General features: G+C 36.3%; 1 pseudogene; it reads left to right on the top strand.

Annotated features, from left to right (window-relative positions):
* Positions 1-3609: 3609 nt before the first annotated feature.
* LOC117723723 (cysteine and histidine-rich domain-containing protein 1 pseudogene) lies at positions 3610-4166 on the top strand (annotated as a pseudogene).
* Positions 4167-5969: the final 1803 nt, after the last annotated feature.

Genomic DNA, 5969 nt, shown 5'->3' with positions numbered 1-5969 from the left:
TAACATTTTGCTGGGGCTTCAACATTTTTGGTGCCTAAACGTGGGCTACTGTGGTTCTCAACACTAATGCAAAGCAATAAAGATGTTTCAGTTACCATCTCTAAACATACAATGCCATTGCAATATTAATGATTCCAGAAACACAGAGACTTTTATGCTCTGGTAACAGTTTCTGTTATATATTTTGTTGTCAAATATACACATATATTTGTCACATATATAATAGACATAGTTTTATGCTTAATATTGTAGCATGCTTTCATCCAAAAATTTGCCTCTGGAAAAAAAATATGTTCCTAACACATTTTGAACTGATCCTAAATAGGATTCCTCTATGAAATTATAATATTAAATATTAAACTATTAAATAATATTGTTACACTAGCACTCTCAAATAGTCTTTCCTTTTTAAAATATAGTACAGATAGCCAATCTTCAGAGAGTGAAAACAAAGGTCACCAGGATGCTAAGCAAGCATAAAATTGTGGTGGTTTCTCTAGGTCTTATTGAAGTACTTCAGGAAGTCTGGCTTTTGCTAAGTGTATTCATTTTCTTTCATATGTTCCAATCCTCTTTCACAGACAGGTATATTGTTTACTTTAGTCAATATGTTTCTCTTTTAATTCCCTGCTGCTGTGCATCCACCATGTGCAAGAGCCTGTGATAGTATGTGAATGGAATCACTTTTAACACTTGATGACTTGCATGACACTATCTTAATATATCAGCAGTGCATTTTTCCCAATGTGTGACATAATGACTGTCCTTTCATATGAAGCTGAAGAACTTACATGTATCTTCTCCTTTGTCAATGTTGCTTATTGCTTATTTGGTATATACTTTCATATATATAATACTTATAAAATGAATTATTCATATAGTCAGATTAGAGAGTTACACTTTGAAAATATACAGACAGAATTATAAGAATGAACATGGGGGATATTGAAGTTTATGAGATTTTGTATTTTAGTAAACATAATAACATTATTCATTTATATGTCTTGACCACAAGAAATCTATATCTCAGAAAAATTACTATACATTTTCAATTTTCTTTAAAATTTATATAATACAAAATGCATCCTCAAAACATAATAGTATGATGCATTTAACTATATGGACATTGTTTTTCAAAGTTCTCCAGAAACTTCTCATTTACATGTCTAGAATTCTACAGTGATTGAACAAAATCTCTGCATTTACTTTTTCCTCAAGACTTTGAGAATGATTACTACACTGATTTTTATGATTCTGGCCCTTTGGAGACACAGTGTTCTCAAGGCTTATCTATATTATAACATGGTGAGTATTCTTATGTTTTAAAAGCTGAGTAGTATTTTTTTGAATATCTATCTGCAGCATATTTTCTCCATTCAGTTATCATTGGAGATTTAGTTGGTTTCTATGGCTTAGTTATTATCAAATATGCTACTCTGGCTATGTGTGAAAATATTTCTTTGAGATTTGTTTTTCAGTTACTTTAGGTAAATGGAATTGTAAGGAGTACAACATGCTTGTTTTGTATGACAGCTCTAAATTGTACCTTTTCAATAATTTAGATGGTGACTTCCAAAGTTGATACACCAGTTAACATCACTTTAAGTATTATAGTAATGGTAATAATAGTATCTCTTAAGACTTGTTAGTATTTACTATAGTCGTTCTATATCTATCAGGGTGTTCATTTGCATTGCCCTAATAATACAATTTCACATTTAAAATCATTTGCTCTCTTACTATTGTTGGACTATGAAATCTATCTATTCTTGAATTGTACTTTTCCTTTACAATAAACCATACTGTAGAAATTTCTTTTCTGTTGCTGGAAAACACCATGCCAAGGTAATAGACAGAAGAAGACAATTATCTAGGATTACAATTCCAGAGAGATGAATTCAGCATGACTGAGGTCAATGACAGTAGTTGGCAGAAATTGTGTCAGTATTATTTGAGAACTCACCATTGTAACGACAATCAGGAAGCAATGATAGAAAACTCACAATGGTGTGAGCCTTTTAAAACCTTAAAGTTCTTGTCTAATTACCTACTACTGCCCCTCCCAAACTTTGCCCTGACAGCACCACCAATTTGGGACAAATTATTCATATTTCATAGACTATGTGGGACATCTTACTAAAATGAGTCACAGCCACAAGAATGAAATCAGTTCTCTAAATTATAATTAATTATATTTTAATACATTTAACAAATATATTTCATAAATTCTTTAGTGAACTCTCAGCTTCATTAACTTCACTTTTAGTCTTTTACAAAACTTCATAGAGAGACTTCAACATCAAGATAGAACATGATATTAATAAAGTTTTCTTATGTGTACATTCCATGGTTTTGGTCTAATTGTGCCACTATACTATAATAAGTTGCAATATGATCCATCTCAAGGGAAGGCTCCAAGACCTGACACTATCATGGATGCCATGTGTGCTTGCAGACACGAGCTTAGCATGGGTGTCTTCTAAGAGGTCCAACAAGCAGCTGAACAAGACAGACTCAAACAATGGACTGATGTCGGGAATCCTGTGGGTGAATTAGAAAAAGGCTGTCTGAGGAGAAGGGTAACCCCATGGGAAAACTGGCTGTCTCAACTAAACTGGACCCCTGAGATCTCTCAGACACCGAGCCAATAGGCAGTATGCACTAGTTGGTCTGAAGACCCTGACACATACACAACAGCGGACTGCCTGCTCTAGCCTCAGTGAGAGAAGAAACACCTAACCCTTGAGAGACTTGAGGAACTTGGGAGTGAGGAGGTCTGGAAAGGGGTAAGGTAGGGGGTCAGAAGATCTTCTTGGAGAAAGGGTAGGAGGAATAAGATGAAGAACTGTAGGAGGTCAGACCAGGAGGTGGGTAATGGCTGGACTGTAAAACAATAAAATAAAGGTAGAAAGAATAAATAAATAATATATCATCATATCAAATGACAGCATAAAATTTGAGTCCACAGATTTGTGAGTTTCTCTTATGCCAAGAGCAAAAAGGATCAACACTCTAAAGGAGAATAACTATATGAATTTTGTTAATATAGTTACATAAATGCTTATTAGTAACTCAACAGATGAGTGTTTACTTTACTATGTAAATAAGAAAAGGTATAAAACCATTACACCTTGCATATTAATTCTGCTTAGAATATATATCTGAAGTACATTTACATTATCTTGTATTATTTTTATATTTTGCCAGTATATGTATTGCTAACATGTTTTTATTGTCTCCAAATTTTTCCCCGGGTATAATATTAAACTTTCCTTAATCTTTAAAATTTTCCACATATTGCTGAACACAATCAAGAAGTAGAAATATTGTAATGGTATCTGTGAATTCACATAGGTATGAGCATGTTTTATTTGGATTTTAATGGTATTTTGTTTCATTTTGTTGTGCTTTGAAACTTTTTTGTCTTGCTGGTTTTTGTTTCATCATTTTGCTTTTTATTTTGTTTTGTTTTTCCATTGAGAGAAAGACAAGGAAGGAGAGGAGGGATATAAAATTGGATGTGTAGGAAGAAGTAGAGGATCTGGCAAGAATTAGGAAGAGGAAAATAAGATACATTGTACATGTTGTAATTAAACATCTACTTCCCTAAAATTAGCAATTGACACATTATCATAAGAGAATGAAGAATATCAAAAAGACTAAGACAGCGATGAAATTGAGATTGAGATTTTGTGTGCAAATGGAGGCTATTCAAAGATAGACCAGAGTCTGTAGAGCCTAGAAGAATTCTGTGTATGTAATTCTGAAGTAAGCATTTTCCATGAAGGGATGAAATACTAGAGCTCTTGTAGAAGAAAAATCTCAGATTTTAATGCATTCTTAGCCCCAGACAGCTCTATGGAAGGGAAACATGTGTGGACTAAAATGTACTGCTCCATGTAGACATGACTGGCATCAGCCTGGAGATTAAGTTATCGCCTCATTGTATGCTATGTATTCACTGCCAGAACTCAGTCAAGTAGAAGCAAATAGAACATTGTTTAATGTTCACATTATATTTGATGGAGAGAACTAATGTCATCAAAATCTGAAACGGTGGTGTGTGATTGTGTTAAATAGAGTTATATAACTCCAATTGCAACAAAAATTTGAGTAAGGCAGATCCCATGCAGTGGTCATGTCTTAAACTGACTCCCCCACCTCCACAAATAAATATAGACACTGATACACACACACACACACACACACACACACACACACACACACACACACACACACCAGAAGCAAAAACAAAAAAACAAAACAAACAAAAACCAAAATTAAAAAACCCAAAACAACAACAAAATGTAGCCCAAGAACAACCGTCTAGAGGAATTTTATTCCTGCAAAATGGCTATTCTGGAAAGCGATCACATTTACAGACCTTCTATGTCTGTGTAATCTGGCTAGAATCAAGACATGTCAAACACTTTTAATCTTTCTGACTTGAATATAGTCATGTCCTTAGCACACACCCTTAGATTCTAACAATGAAGATAGGGTTAGTTTGTAGAAAAAAGCAGCCATGTTGAAATGTAATAACTAATTTGAGGTCACACAAAGTGATGAATTAGTGAAAGATTTGATAGAATGAATCAGAGATAGAATATTACCAAATTTCACTATACATACAAGAAAGAGAGATGACTTAAGAGAACAAGGGAGTGAGGTGGATGAAGCTAACATAGACAGATTTACAAAGACAGGTTGCAGGTGAAGGTAGGAAGTCAGAATGAATTAGAGAAGTAGAAGGAGCCAGAAAATTAAAACTGCCCAGAGTTCATTGGAGGACAAGCAGAGCAATTCAGTCAGAAGCTGCAGAGAGAAGCCAGTTTTAATCAATCAGCTTGGAGGGGAATTTGTACCAGAATAGCCATAGTTCAGAGAGAGCTAGAAGGGGTAAGCTTATCCAGCAGCAAGTGTCAGAGGCTACAATTCCATCTGGTGAATAAAAGTTACTTTTTACAAAAGCGGAAAAAAGGACAACCAAAAGAAATTTCTGTAGTGGTGAATTAATTAAACTGCTTTGGCTCCCTGCAGGTGGCACTTCTAGCCACCTGCCAGAGCACTCTGGATTCCCAAATGAAAGACATACAAGATAATTTCCAAATTGCCTTGACTAACTCAATGGCTAAACATTTCTAATCTTTCCCAAGCCTGGCATACTTTCTCTCCTCCAAATTTCCTGTGTCAATTTGCTAAATCAACATTTCATCTCTACTACCCTAGACTCAATCTAGGAAGTGGCTAGTGGGGCCATTTTCCTGAATTCTTACATGGCTAGTTCTCTCTCTCTCTCTCTCTCTCTCTCTCTCTCTCTCTCTCTCTCTCTCTCTCTCTCTCTCTCTTCCTTCCTTCCTTTCTTTTGTTTTTGAAATTAATTTTATTTACATTTCAGATGCTATTCCCTTTTCCCCATTTCCCCCCACTCAGAAACCTCCTTTCCCATCTCCCTTCCTCCTGCTTCTATGAGGATGTGCCCCACCCACCCACTCCCACCTCCCTGCCCTCGAATTCCCCCACACTGGGCCCTCCAACCTTCAGGGAACCAAGGACCTCCTTTCCCTCCTATGTCCAACAAGACAATCCTCCCCTACATGTACAGCTGAAGTCACTGGCCTCTCCCTATGTGCTCCCAGGCTGGTGGTTTAGACCCTGGGAGCTCTTGTTGGTTGGTATTGTTGCTCTCCCCATGGGGCCTACAAACCCCTTCAGCTCCTTCAGTCTTCTCTCTAACTTCTCCACTGGAAACCCCATGATCAGTCCAAAGGTTAGCTGCTAGCATCTGCCTTGGCATATGTCAGGTGCTGGCAGTTACTTCTTTCTTGCAGTTCTTACATCTGATCCTTTTCCCTATGAGTCATTCTCTGTCTCTCCTCTCTCTCCCAGCTACTGGCTGTATGGCAATTGTTTATTATCAGTCGAAAATAGCTGGTGGCAGGGACCCTCAGGCCTTGAAATGTGTCTTT

This window comes from Arvicanthis niloticus, chromosome 19, assembly GCF_011762505.2.
Source record: "Arvicanthis niloticus isolate mArvNil1 chromosome 19, mArvNil1.pat.X, whole genome shotgun sequence".
NCBI classification, from domain to species: Eukaryota; Metazoa; Chordata; class Mammalia; order Rodentia; family Muridae; genus Arvicanthis; species Arvicanthis niloticus.
The sequence above is the reverse complement of the archived record's forward strand: the minus strand, read 5'-3'. Positions and strand labels throughout refer to the sequence as shown.